This window comes from Canis lupus, chromosome 18, assembly GCF_048164855.1.
Source record: "Canis lupus baileyi chromosome 18, mCanLup2.hap1, whole genome shotgun sequence".
NCBI classification, from domain to species: Eukaryota; Metazoa; Chordata; class Mammalia; order Carnivora; family Canidae; genus Canis; species Canis lupus.
In genome coordinates, this window is record NC_132855.1 from 5,102,150 (window position 1) to 5,117,327 (window position 15,178).

General features: G+C 41.7%; 1 protein-coding gene across 15 annotated transcripts in view; it reads right to left on the reverse strand.

The window, feature by feature from the left end:
- ST7 (suppression of tumorigenicity 7) overlaps positions 1-15,178 on the reverse strand; it is a 241,685-nt gene that overhangs the window by 207,643 nt on the left and 18,864 nt on the right. Inside the window, exon 1 of one of the 15 annotated variants that reach the window (XM_072783333.1) lies at positions 864-956. The exons of 13 other annotated variants lie outside the window; for them this stretch is intronic. The gene's annotated coding sequence lies outside the window, so the exon portion shown is untranslated. Of the gene's footprint in view, positions 1-863; positions 957-15,178 lie in introns of those variants that run through there. One more of the 15 variants, XM_072783332.1, reaches the window with a different exon arrangement.

Below are 15,178 nucleotides of genomic sequence, written 5' to 3' on the forward strand. Positions count from 1 at the left end.
GAAGTGCTTTCTCCCAAGCCTGGCCCGGAAGCAATCTTGTAGGCTCTGTCAACAACCTGCATGGATTGCTTCTGAAAGCACCATAACTTGATCTCTGACATTTTATCACCTTTACTAACTACTAGTCCTTTCTGTAACTCACGCAGACATAAAATCTTCTGTTTCCAGCTCATTTACCAAGTGCAAGTTTCCTTTCCATGAAAACAGATCTGTGCTCCAGGGACCATAATAGAAAACAGCAGTAAAACCATTCACCTGCACTGAGCTTGGGGGGACAGTATCCCTACTATTTTATGTAGGGATAAATTTTTCTGCTATATATCCAAAAGGCAATCATTTTCCATCTGGATCATTATTCTGTCAAAAATACAGCATCTTCTTTTCTATGTTGTTCTTTCAGGAAGAAAGTGGCCTTTAAACTTTGGAAATATATTCTACAAACACATGCATTCCTCTACATAATACAAATAGTTTGACTAATTTGTCTTAAAGCAGAAAGAGGGGACTACGGGGTGGGCGAGGTTCAGCTGGCCACAACCGGATCTCCTGTTCTTTCCATCCCTGCAGCACCGCATTCTCCAGGCGTCCCCACGGATTTCTACGCTCCTAGATAAGGCGCCGGTTTCACTGCTTCTGCTCTAAATAAACATCAAATAGCTTCTTCAGCAGTCTCCAAAATCAATACTCGAATGTTCTTCGAATCAGCTGGTGCTAAAAAGGAATCCTAGGTTCACAACACCATAGGCCACAGAACAGAAAAACCTTACAGCCAGAGCTTTGGAGAGTGAGTTCCAGATGTCGGTTTTTCAAAAGAGGTAAGCGCCTGTGGTTGCTAGGATTCCTCAGTTTAGTACAAGTCTTACCATCAAAGAGATCCGACAGTATTTCGCAGGAAAGGTGCTGTGGGTATTTTCAGCAGGATAATGATGCACTTAGCATTCCTGGCCTCCAGGCATTAAAGGCCAGTAGCACTGCCCGTCCCTGCGACGACGACACAAAGCCAACACCCACATTTGCACGTGGCCCCCGCTGGGACAGCAGCGACCCTCGCAACCTCAACAACACATTTCCCCACTAGCTTAAATGAGTCACGCAAAGCTCTGAAGGAGCTTTTCCCAATAGCTCGATTATTCTTGCCGGGCGACTGAAGTGACTGGAGATGAAATGGAGATGAGGCAGGAAATCGGACTAACCCCTAAAGGAACGCGCTGCTTAACAATGTCACAGAGGTCACCTTGCTTTTTTGGTCCACTTGTTTCCCTCAAAAAAAAGCTAGTTACCTCTAAGCCTGTGAGGTCCAATCTGGTAGCCGCTAGCTCTGTATGATTATTTACATTTGAATTAAAAATTCAGCTCCTTGGGGGCACCAGCCTCATATGCTCAACAGACTCTAAATTAAAAAAACGTCTCCATCATCAGAGAAAGTTCTACTGGACTGCACTGCTCCAAGTCTTCTAAGTATGTGACAAGGTACAACATTGACATTTTGAAGGCAGTTCACAACAAAGAGAATTCTTTGGGGACAATAACAGAAGGCCCTTCCGCATCTCCAAACTCTTTTTAACATTTGGCTGTGGGGACAAAATTCCAGACACGAGCAAGATTAAACAGAAACTTCAAGTAACACCGAGTTGATTAGCATCTACACAATGGATCAGCTCCCTTATCTCCTAAACAAACTGTTCTTTGAGATAATGGCGATCAGTGAAATAATACTTGGAAAGTGCCTAATCTTTCTCTCTTCTCCAGATATCTTGTAGCAAGGGCCAAACTCTGTTTTGTTAACACGAGAACTGTCCTGAGGCTGTGCGCCTCCCACCAGGCTCGGGGAACCCTTGGGGCCTCCGGCTGGCCTGCTCCCTTCTGTTCCCCGTCACTCCTGTCGTGTCGTCCTCACAGGGTTTGTCATTCCACGACTTACCACACCTTGAAACTGTGCCAGAGAAGGGGCCCGGGGAGGGGGGGGGGGCGGTGCTAGCCCCCACAGATCTACGTTTACTATGTAAATTCTCGAGAAAGCATTTGAGAAGACCGCAACAAAGGACTTTGGTCCTTTCTACTATTTGAAACTTTAAGACCAGGGTAGTGATTCTGTCATAATTCCTTGCAAATCAGAGTTTGCCAAAACTTCCAGTGGACGAAAGTTACTAACAGGCCTAGTGTGTGTGTGTGTGGGGTGGGGGGGGGGGCTGGGGCTCAGGTCACGACCTCAGGGGCCCTGCCTCTCCTTCCCCCCTCCCCTGCCCCCTGCTCCCTCACTCTCTCACCCTCTCTCTCAAATAAATAAAATTTTTTAAAAGGGGGAGGGTGCCTGGGTGGCTCAGCGGGTTAAGCGTCTGCCCTGGGCTCCGGTGGCCCTCGGATGAGCCCCCGCAGCCTCCCTGCTCAGCGAGGGGCCTGCCTCTCCCTCTCCGCCCGCCCCTCTCCGCCCCTCTAGGCCCCTCTGGGCCCCTCTCATGCTCTCACACCATCCCCCTCCCTCTCTCTCTCTGACTCTGTCTCTTTCTCTCAAATAAATAATAAATAACTCTGGGAAACAAACGGAGGGTTGCTGGAGGGGAGGTGGGTGGGCGCAGAGGGACCTGCCTGGCGGGCATCAAGGAGGGCACGTGTGCCATGAGCGCTGGGCCGCATGCAACCGAGGAATCACTGAACCAGCACGGAAACTAATGATGTACTAGGCACTGGCTAATTGAATTTAAATTTAAGAATAAAATTCAATAAATAAATATAAATTAAAGGGGGGGTTCCATCTCCTGTCACCTGGAAGGCAGTACAACATGAGCACGACGGGGTCCCACCCCTGTGCTACCAGGAGCGACGGCTCGGCGGCCTCAGGCAGATGGCCCGGTACGCCCGGCTGCGTCCGTAAAGTGGGGAGATCCCCTTGCAGAGTGCTCATTAGTACATCGCAGGGGCAGAAAGTACTTTGTTCGAGTTACATCCGCCCTTGCCGGTCCTTCTGCCTGGGATACTCTGCCCTGGTAGCTCATGGAGCCGCTTCCTTCTCATTCCTTAGACCTCACTTGCAATGTCACCTCCTTAGAGACGTCCTACCTACCCACTCAAATTCCATATATTCTCCTGTTAGTCTCTATGACAGCCACCTGTTTAGCTCCTCCCTGGCACTTCTCACAAACTAGGAGGAACTTATATGTTAATTTAGTCCTTCATTATCAGTTTTTTTCACCATAATGTAAGTTCCATGAGGACAGTATGTCCCGGGAGAGTAACACGACTGTTATTACTGCCACATAGCGGACTCTCAATAACTACCTGGCAGATAAATGAATGACTATTTGGATTAAACACAGTTAACTGTCTCCTTCCTACAGGACTCTTATACTTTTCCAAGCAAATATACATGGTGATCCTTCTCAAGGTCCATATGGTATGTAGTGTTTCTCCAACTTTCTCACCACAGAGCACTTTTCTTGAAGAACATCTTCATATCTCCCAGAACTAATGTTCTAGGGGATACACACTGGAAAAAAAAATCAGCTATGGACACCCATTCAGTTGTGTACTGGAAAGCGTAAATAATACCCAATTGTCATCTAGGAATTTTATCCACCTAGCTTGACAAAAGAGGGTTAGTTACGCATTTGCACCATGAGAAAACACCAAAATAACTGAATCACACACCAGGTGATATTCTGATCTCTGTGGATTGATAAAGAATAATGGATCTACTCAAAAAATGACAACTAATGAACTGGAGAAAACACATAATAAAGATTTTTATATCTGCCTGGCTAAGAAGAGACTTACCTACATGAACAAGCCTGATACAATAAGTAGCACCAACAAATTCATATCATATATCACCAGATCAACTCCTATGGCAGTTGGTAGAGTTTTTAAACTCAATTTCTTAGACAATTTTTTCCAAGAGGCATTACCGCACAATTAGACATGGTAAGTGCCCAAAACCAAGCATTAAGAACATTTAGGAAGACACATCAGCCTGCTACGGGAGTAGGGAGGGTTAAGAACTCTAGACTAATTTAGGATGTCACTAGGAAATCCAAGATGGTTACATGTCAGAGACCAAAACCTGGCAGCCCCAAAGTCATCATACCTAGCCCACAGATGTATTTTATTGAGTCCAAAAAGTACTTAAAACTTTTGAACTCATTGCTAATATTTATAAATTGGGAGATTCAACATAAAAATAGCATTTCCAACTTCCCCTGAAAAGTTGGAAGATACCGTCCACTGATGACCCACACTCTCATAGAAATCACAGAGTAAAATATGTAACTCACTGCCTCCTTTAATTTACCTACCTGACCCCTACAGCAGTTGGTAGAGTTTTTTTTTTTTTCAGTTGGTAGAGTTTTTAAACTCAATTTCTTAGACAATTTTTTCCAAGAGGCATTATCGCACAATTAGACATAGAGGCATTTGAATTTGTAAGGCTCAGATGTACTCAGTTATATACCAGGATCCTAACACCAGGAATGAGGAAGAAGCAAAAACAGTCTAACAAAGGAAGACTAGGAAAGTATAGTCTACCATGTGGTCCACCCCAATCTGTAAAACAGCTTCCTCCTTACTTGGGACTGCTTTCCATGGGCTCCTAATCAAGTGCCAGCCCTTGTCATTTAAGGCTTATGTCACCTTCCTGCCCACTCGCATCACTTCACCAGGAAGGATCTACTCCCCTCACTTGACATTCACTGGTCATGTACATAAGGTCATAATGCCTTTTATGTGCAGCAACTTGTGCTTCAAAAAGCTTTCAGGTAAGTAAGTAAATAAACATAGGGGTTTTTATACGTACATAAAACCACTTCAAAATGGATTGGGTTAATAATACTATTCCTAACGTGTCAAAGGGAAAAGACGAAAAGAGATTATAGTCTCCCCCAAGTAGGAGCAGAGCCAAGGCTAATATCCAGATCTCCTGGGTCAGTAGTTCCTTCTTCCCTTCCAACTATTCACTGGACTTGTTATGTGTATTAGTGAGGGTCTCAGCAGGAAACAGATACCACATCCACATCAGAATACTTTGAGGAGAGTTTAAGAAAGGAATCATTTACGGGCAGCCCAGGTGGCTCAAGCAGTTTAGTGCCACCTTCAGCCCACGGTGTGATCCTAGAGACGCAGGATCAAGTCCCACGTCAGGCTCCCTGCATGGAGCCTGCTTCTCCCTCTGCCTGTGTCTCTGTCTGTCTCTCTCTCTCTCTCTCTCTCTCTCTCATGAATGTGTGTGTTTCTCATGAATAAATTAATGAAATCTTTAAAAAAGAAAGGAATCATTTACAGTGGTGTGGAAAGAGTATAAGGTGTACAAATGATAGTACAGTACCCTAGGACCATTACCATTCCCGAGACGAAAAGAGAAAGAGGGAGTTACCAGACCAGGAAAGTGAAAACCATATGGAGAATAAAAACCATATAGAAATACTGTGGTTAAAAATAAATAATAATAAATAATAATAATAATAAAATAAAAAAATAAAAATAAATATAAAATAAAGAAATACTGTGGTTTGGGTAGAAGAGAACAGCCAGATGATTCACTTTCTCTAGGCCTTCCAATCTCCAACCGGCCTTCTTCCCATTGGCTAAATCCAACCAGAAGACAAAAGACTAGATATCTGACTGAGAAAGTTCATGTTAGTCACCACCCATGGCCCAATGTAAGGGAATGGAAGAGTAAAAGCGAATTTGAAAGAGAAAACAAAAGGATGATTGTACATTATGCTTTTTCCAATCATTTATTTAAAAGGGGGAAAGAAGATACTACATATATTCTCAGCATCCATTTCCCTATAGTGAAACCACTGTTTGCACACCATATTTAAGAACCTCAAATTTATTTCCCTTTTGGATTCTGGTCACTCGGACAGATTTCTTCCATGTCAAAATATTCCTTCAAATGTTTTAATGAATTCATTATATTCATTTTAGTAGCTTAGTAGTATAGTCTTTGGTATAAAAACACCACCAAAGGTATTCTCTTAATCTAAAAACACTGTATCCATTGGTTTCTTGTTTCCTTGTTTGGTAGTAAATATACCTTCTCAGATCCATGTAATATATTCTATTATAAAAATCAGACTAGGGGATCCCTGGGTGGCTCAGCGGTTTGGCGCCTGCCTTTGGCCCAGGGCGCGATCCTGGAGTCCCGGGATCGAGTCCCGCATCGGGCTCCTGGCATGGAGCCTGCTTCTCCCTCTGCCTGTGTCTTTGTCTCTCTCTCTCTCTCTCTCTCTCTGTCTATCATAAATAAATCAATAAATCAACAAATCAATAAATCAATCTTTAAATAGATAAATAAAAATAAAAATCAGACTATATTCCCCCAAAGAATTGCATTTGCTTCCTTGATCAATGATTCTATTACTTAATATATACAAAAGTCACTGGCCAGTTAGACATTATATATTTTAGCAAATAATTGTGTCCTTAAGTTTCTTTGATACTTTTTAAAAAGAGTGTCTTTGGATTCCAGCAAGTTAAGTATATTTACTAATCAAGACCAAAACATCTTCCTTTGTGCTTCAAATGAAAATTTAGAACCTTGAAGACATTATGCTAAGCAAAATAAATCAGTTACAAGAGGATAAATATTATATAATCTTTTTTACACTAGGTTCCTGGAGTAGTCAAATTTATAGAGACAGAAAGTAGAATAGTGGTTGCCAGAGGCCAGTAGTAAGAGAAAGGGAAAGCTTTGGTATTTAGTGGGTTTCGGTTTAATAGTTTCAGTTGGGGAAGATGAAAAAACCCTGGAGATGGATGGTGTATGTAAATACACATACACAATAGAAAAAAAAAGGAAATTCAGAAACTAGGACATCTGTCTGAACTGAGGCAAAAAAATTCATTTATTATCTCTACTTGCTTTTCCTATCTAAAAATATCTTTTACAAGATAATCAAAAGGTATCACTAATTTCTTAGCCAAATTTCTATCTTCAATGTATTTAGAATTCCTACTACTGTTTGGGCTTATAGTTTTCACATGAGGGGACTCAATTTCAGTCTGATCCTTCTAAACAAACTCTACTTCCCAACCTAGTCTCAATTCTTAGATTAAAAATTTATGTAATTTCAGAAGAAGTCTTCAGATTACTATGTACATGGCCCATGCAAGATACTGAAGTTTCAAAGATGATTAAGTCAAGATTACTGCTGTCAAGGAGCTCAGTTAGTGGAGGATATAAGTATGACTGGATAATATTTCCTCTTTCCCCAAATTCAAGCAGGTAGTCAACCCTGCTTATTGCCTCAGGGAAAGCATGTATCAAGATGGAAAAAGTAGGAGCCTACGAACCTTTCAGGCTTTGTCAAAACAAAAGACAAATTACTTATAACAGCTCCAAATGGAAACTACCAAATACACATCAACAGTAGAATGGATAGGGACGCCTGGGGGGCTCAGGGGTTGAGTGTCTGCCTTTGGCCCAGGGCATGATCCCCGGGTCCTGGGACTGAATCCTGCATCGGGCTCCCTGCATGGAGCCTGCTTCTCTCTCTGCCTGTGTCTCTGTCTCTCTCTCTGTGTCTCTCATGAATAAATAAATAAAATTTTAAAAGAAAAAAAAAACAACAACCAGTAGAACGGATAAATAAATTAGTCATAAAATCCACTGGAAGTACTACACAGCAAAGAGAATGAACAGACCGTTGGTGCAGCATCATAGATGAAACTCACAAATAAATAAAACGTCGAGGGGTGGAATCCAGACAGAAAAGAGTATGTATTCTATGATTCCGTTTATATAAATTTCAAAACAGGTGAAACTAATACATGGTAAGAGAAGGCCAGAGAGCAGTAACCTTTGAGGAAGAGGGTTAGCTCAGGGTTAGCGATATAAAAGGGCTTGAGGAAGGCCTCTGGAGTGCTGGATAATGTTCTCTCTCTCAATCTGGGAGACAGTAACACAGATGTGGATCATGTCATAAAAATGCACTGAACTGCAAACTAACAGTTTCTGCTCTTCCCTATATATCAATGTTATAGTCAATTAAAATTTTACTTTAAAATTTTTCTCTCATTTTCAGGGGAGATAGAGTAAAATACATAGTATATCAGATGGTAAGGGCTATAAAGAAAAAAATAAAACAAAGGGCATAAGGAGTGCCAGAGTATGCAGATAGATGGGAAAGGGATTTATAATTTTCAAGGTCAATAAAGGCTGAACTGACAAGTGACATTTGGTTAGAAACCTGAAAAGTGGGGCACCTGGGTCGCTCAGTGGTTGAGTGCCTGCCTTCAGCCCAGGGCGTGATCCTGGGGTCCTGGGATCGAGTCCCACATCGGGCTCCCTGTGTGGAGCCTGCTTCTCCCTCTGCCTGTGTCTCTGCCTCTCTCTGGGTCTCTCATGAATAAATAAAATCTAAAAATATTAAAAATGAATTAAATAAAAGGTTGTTGCTCCATGTGTATACACCAGAACAAAACAAACCAAGATAAATCCTTAGAGGAAGGGGATTCGTTGGCACGGACAGTTAGTATGCTGAACAAGAGTCAAAGGGATGGGTTTACCTAGACTAGAAAGAAACCAACCCAAACTGGAGAAAGAGAGTTGGAAAAGAAATGACTCATTTTTGCTTGCTCACTCACAGTGAAGACAAATATTAAACAATCACTAACCTCCCCATGCCTGAAGACAACACACACTCACACACACACACACACACACACACACGCGCGCACTTTCAATTTTTTGTCAAGGATCAGACACATAAGGAAAACTTCTAACAGAATGGTGACAAAAACAACAAACAAGACACTTTACCAAATTTTTATGTTTATATTTTTATGTAAAAATACATAAATATATATAAGTATATATATGAAATATACATACATATTTGTATATAAAAGTACATATAAGCATATATAAATGCATATTTATATATTTATAGATATGTTTAGGGGGCAAAACAGAATGCTATTTTTATTTTTTTATTTTTTTATTTTTTTTTCAGATGCTATTTTTAAATAGGGGGTGACAGAACTATACACTTCAATGGATGAATTTCTCAGTCTATAAATGATACCTCAATAAAGATAGTGAGGCCATGACTTCAACTCCCAGGATGCACCTGATGAGGAGAGCTACAAAAAGCTAGTCCCTAGCTGTATATGTCTACTGAGCACCTGAAACGTGGCCAATCCAAGCTGAGAGGTGCTACAAATATAAAACACAGACCGAATTTCTTAGTACAAAAAAATATACTGTAATTATCTCAGTAATTTTGTATACTCAACACATGTTGAAATGACAATATTTGGGATATATTTGGGTTACATAAAACACATTAAAACTAATTTCATCTATTTCTTTTTACTTTTTTAATGTGTCTTCTGGAAAAATTTCAAATTTCATATGTGGCTCAAGTGTGGCTTATATATTATATCTCTATTGGATGGCACCACACTAGTTCTATGTTCACTGAAGACAAAGAGTCTGTCTAAATAATGTTTGTGTCTTCCAGGGAGCCTGAAGCATAGGAGACCCTCAGTAAGTATTTGCTAAATAAATAAGTAATGAATGTTTTCACAGCAGTAGTTTCAACCATGTCATTTTGAGAGTGCCTTCTGGAAGTGCATCCATCCTGAGGAAGGCAGACAGTCAGGTCAGGTAACCTGAATTGCCTATTCTTGCCTTTCGTTGATTATTTGAAAGTATTTTTGGTATGCCTTAGAGGTCACGACTTACCCCCTCATACGTTAGTTTAGTACAACGATCATTTTAATCACTAGCCTCAATTATTTCAGTAGCTGTGGTCACAGAAATTTCTAAAACTAAGAAATGCAGAAATCTACTGCCTTATCTTTTAAAGCCTGCCCTCTAGTGCTCATATTATTAGAATACATTTGTCCACAAAGATCATTTGCTTTACAGTAAAACTTAAACTTAACTATGAAATCTGCACACAACATTATGTTACAACACTCAGAAAAATAGAGTAAAAACCAAATGTTGCAGATAGCTAAAGTACTGGCCCCAAGTGAACCAGTTTAATGAAAGGAAGTCGAAGAGAAAACACCCTTCAATCTCATTTTTTAAAATATCAGCAAACACTCCATTTTTATTAAAGCGGACAAACTCAACCTAACTTCCCACCAATATCACTTCCAATTATACCCACTCAAATAAACACTCTTCCAGATTGATCAAAGTAACTCGAAGTTGGGACATGGGCTGATTCAGGAAAATACTTAGGAGTCCGCCTATAGAATTATAAAAATGTCTCGAGCACTTTGGATTTTTATAGGTCAGAACAGGGGTTAAATATCCCTAAACTAGCAAAGGGGTAAAATAATGCATAGTATTAGGACTGGCTAGGAAGTTTCTGGGAAATAAGAAAAGAGGAGCGTGGTCATGGTAGGCGATTCCTAGTACCAGATAGAGCCTGACTCCAGAAGTGGGAACACGAGGAGCCCCTGGGCGACAGGCTTCCTGGGAGGTTGTTCGAGAGAGCAGTAGTAAGGTCAGTAATGAATCTGCAGAACTGAGTGCCAAGAGCAGTCTTAGGGGAAATAATATGTACGACGTTCAAGGCGGTGGTGCCCAGTCAAGAACCCAAAGCAGAGGCCAATTTTCAGTGACAAGAATAGAACACCCGAGGAGGAGCAGTTTTCTGGCCGCAGCCTTGAGCAGCCAGGCCAGTGATGCCACAGCAAGTCCAAAGGCCTGGGGAGGGTGCATGACAGGATGCACGTTCTCAGTGAGTCACTCCCGCCCATGGCCTCCTATACCTCAAGCGTATCCCAGCTTCACGGGGACTTCCCTAGGACCCAGCTAGATGCCCAGGGATGAAAAATATCCACAAATACCAAACCCATTTACCTGGCTGCACATCAAACATGCGACCACTCATTTATAGCTTATAGCCCTTCTTTGAGGTGACTATGAGGATAATGAAGAGGAATTCTCTAGGACACTGAACTCCAAATAATACATTTGTTCACTTTGCAAGAAGAGAAGGCCTAGACTCAGAATCTTATATAAATTCCTGGGCAGTGGCTTACGTCCTGCTGAATAATCAGGGACTTGAAAGGAGTGATACTAAAGGATTGGTGGCTAGGAAGTTGAAAGATCAGAGACTGTGGATGGACCGACCATTTGAAAGGGCTCGGAGGATGAGAATGCACACACACAAATTCTCAGGAAAAGGCTCAACTGAAGAAGCAGTTCTTAATCATCCTCAGTCTCCTTTGTTGGTTCCTCCCTTTCTTTCCAACCTCTTGGAGTTGGAAGGCCCCAGAACTCAATCTAGAGCTGCTTCTCTTCTCTATCTATACTGTCTTTGAGTAACCTTATCTAATCTTATGGCTTTTAATACTACCTATAGATTGTGTCCAAAAGCTAGGTCTATCGCCAAACTCAAATACCCAACTATCCACCTGACATGTCCATTTGAATGTCTGAGTATCTTCAACTTAACATACCCAAAGCTAGTCTTCCCCAAAACCTGCTCCTTCTTCCCTTCAAACTAGACTTCTCCATTTCACTTGATGCCAACTGGGATGGGTACATGGATGCTCTCTAAAAAGAATCTGATATTTAGTAATAATTTTCTTAAAAATTGAAATAGCTAGAATTCATTCCTTCTGACAGTGGCATCTGAGAAAACTATCCATTAGTTCCTGCTACCTAGATCTGTGGCGATGCTGTCTACTTTTGTCTTTTCTGAAATCTAACTCACCTTTTCATTTAATTCTGAAAATTTTCACTTTTCCTTAAATTGGCAAGGATTAGTTGCTATTGCTTGCAACTAAAACCCCTTACATCCTGTATAACCACTAGCTTTCAGCTCACTGACTCTTCTACTACCCCTGACTCCCAATTTGCCACCAAACTCTGTCCTCTATCCTCCTTTCCACTTAGAGTTAGGATGAAGAAGCAGTCCATTAAAATACACTCGAATCACACATGCCCAGAAATGTTCTGTATGTTATCTGAGAAATTCTAAAGATTAAAATGATCTTTCACAGAAGTATTTGGTCCCAAATTGATTATGTTCAGCTATTCATGGAAAACATGAATAATAATAATGGGTAGGAAGTCTGTCAGAGGACATTCCCTGCAGCTCATCTAAAATAGCCTTACTCCACAAATTCTGATAATCCCTTCCTTTGATCCCACATGATCTCCATAGCAGCTAACCTCAGACTAACACAATTAATTATTCACGATTTCATGAAAGGAAAGGACCACGTCTTCTCATCTCTACACCTCATGTCAGGCAGCCTCGATAAATGTTGAATTTTATCAGAAAGTAATACATAAAAAGCTTCACATTTTTAAAACAATCACCATACTTCACATGATATGCCCTCTATGTTGAACATGTTGTCGATTATCCACTACTAATAGATCTAAATATGAACTCTTGGCTAAGTCTTCCTACCATATTCAAAAATCAAGATGGGAATATACACGAACCTACAAAGTGCTTTATTACGTTGATATTTCTAACTAATTCATTAATTAGCTTAGGTCATATTTTGTGCATATCTTAAAAATAAGAATACCATGTTTACTCACATTCTTCATATCCCATCTTTTTTAAACAATGTCTTCTATTTAAACTTGACAATTACATGAATAAACAGAATGATCCACAAGAATTTCCCAATAATTTCTGCTCCTACCCCCTAGTTTAACCTTAAAATGTCTAATAGGTTGAACATATATGTCTCAAAGGTAACAGAATGTGTTTTTCCTCCAAATAATGTATCTTTCCTTTATAAAGGAAAGCCTCACAAAGGCATAGGCAAGCACCATCTAGTGGCAAAAAGAAGTACTCCAGAAAAAACAGTTAACATTGACAGATCAAAAATTAAATTAACTACCGAAATCTAAATCATGGACATTTGTTGTTCAGGAATCAATTTTGTTAAAATGTTTAATAACCATGTGGAGATTAAAAATAAGGCTAGTTTTAAGATAAAGATTCACAGTAAACGTCATTGGGACAGTGTAGGTTCAGCTGTTTACCTAAACTCTTGAGTGAACATCCTCAGCTTGGGGTAGAAAGAAGTAAGCAAACACCTGCATGGAGCACACCCACTCTGCTAAGCACCAGGCACATTCACATATGCTGCATCTTACTGAACCCCCACAACAACTCAGTAGACAGGCCATGAAAATTCCCACTGTACTAATAAGGAAAGTGAACCTCAGATACTAAGCAACTTCCCTTAAGTCATACAAACATCAAGTGACGGAGTCACCTCCCCACCCACAGCTCATCTATCACTCGGTGCTTGGGGAAAATAAAGTCCTACAACATGTCAACCGACCGGGCCTTACTTTAGGTCACACATAACTGGCTCCAACATGGGCTGCTGACGATCCCTTAGACAATCCCCTAGACTTCGGAATTAATCCGACTGCTACCTAAAGAGGCCAGAGCCTGTCTTAGTCCTGAACGTACTCAAGTGTATCAGAAGGACCACGGACTTAGGTGTCAGGCCTACGTCTAAGCTGGCGGGAGCACACTGGTATCACCGAGCGCCTCTTACGCAGCAAAGCCCGGGACTGGGGCTGGGGCTGGGGCTGGGGCTGGGGCTGGGACGCAAACGTGCTGGGGAAGAAACACCTGCTCTCACAGAGCCTACAGTCCTGCCCTGAGTAACTGTCCGTCTAGTGGAGGAGTGACATGCTAATGTAGCCTCTTGGCTCACTGGGAGAGACTACCGGACCCATAACCTGGTTTGGGGCAAAAAGGAGGAGTTTCTTAGAAACTGTTTTAACTGTGTAAAGAAAGGCCTCTTCACAGATAGGCCTTTACATATTACTCACCCCAACTTTCAACATTTTCTTCTCTTTGTCCCTCTTTCCTCTCTCTCTCTCATACACACACACACACACACACACACGCAGCTAAGATGAATATGTGCAAACTGGAGCATGTACTAGAACTTCCACCTTCTCGAAGACAGGCCCTTTACAACACAGTTTAATTCTTCAAGTCCTTACATCTTCGCCCATTTAAGAACTGAAGGATTTAGGGACGCTCGGGTGGCACGGTCATTTGCGCATCCAACCCCTGGTTTTGGCTCAGGTCATGATCTCAAGGTACGGGATCAAGGCCCAGAGCTCCAGGCCTCCATGCTCAGTATGTAGCCTGCTTGAGTTTCTCTCTCCCTCTCTCTCTGCCCCTCCCCCTGCTCATTTGCACGTTCCCGGAGCTCTCATTCACTAAAATAAATAAATAAATAACTCTTTAAAAAAAAATAACTGGAGAATTTAACAAGTAGATGATGGCACAACTTAATGAAAAAGGATAAGACTTTGAAGCCAGGTCCGTTGAAATTCCAAGTCTGCAGTAACTAACAGATTATTTGGATTTTTTTTTTTTTTAAATAAGGGTGGGGAGGGAACGCTTTTTTTTTTTTTTTTAAAGATTGTATTTATCCATGATCCATGAGAGACACACAGAGAGGCAGAGACACAGGGAGAGGGAGAAGCAGGCTCCATGCAGGGAGCCCGACATGGGACTCGATCCCAGGTCTCCAGGATCAGGCCCTGGGCTGAAGGCAGCACTAAACCACTGAGCCACCTGGGCTGCCCAGGAGGGGACACTTAAAGAGGAGTTCACCTCTTCTCTTTTGTCCCTGAATATTTCAGTTCTCAACTCATAAGGAGGGCCAAGCAAGGTGGCCCGGTGATAACACACAGTGGGGAGCAGCACCAGCACAGAGTTCCAGCTGCGGGGTGAAGAGAGCATCTGTGCAAGAGAGCAGCCCCACCTGGGGTGTCAGGGCCCAAGCAGCATAAGAAGGTTGTAAGAACAGGTAGTGACCCCATGTGTGATGCCAGAGCTGAGTAATGTGAGCACGACATCTCCTTAGCAGAAGTGGAGACAGATGCAGAGGCACTAGTGCCGGAGCCCAAAGAGGCCTCTGCGGAGGACTGCTCAGCATGTGGTTTCAGGATCCAAGTGTGTCAGAGCCATAGTGAGGTGAGGAGGGATATTAAGAGACCTTGGTTACATACAGATACATTGAGCAAATAGTAAAAATATTAAGGATAAGGGGACCCAGGTTTCTCACTATCAGTGGAGCAATGAAGGAAAGGAGGAAAACTAAATGAATCTCAGATTAGATTGGAATCTGAGGTATCAACATGAACTCATGATTTCAAGGGAGACAAGGAATACGTAGATATAAAGAAATATACATGTCTATATCTACATATATT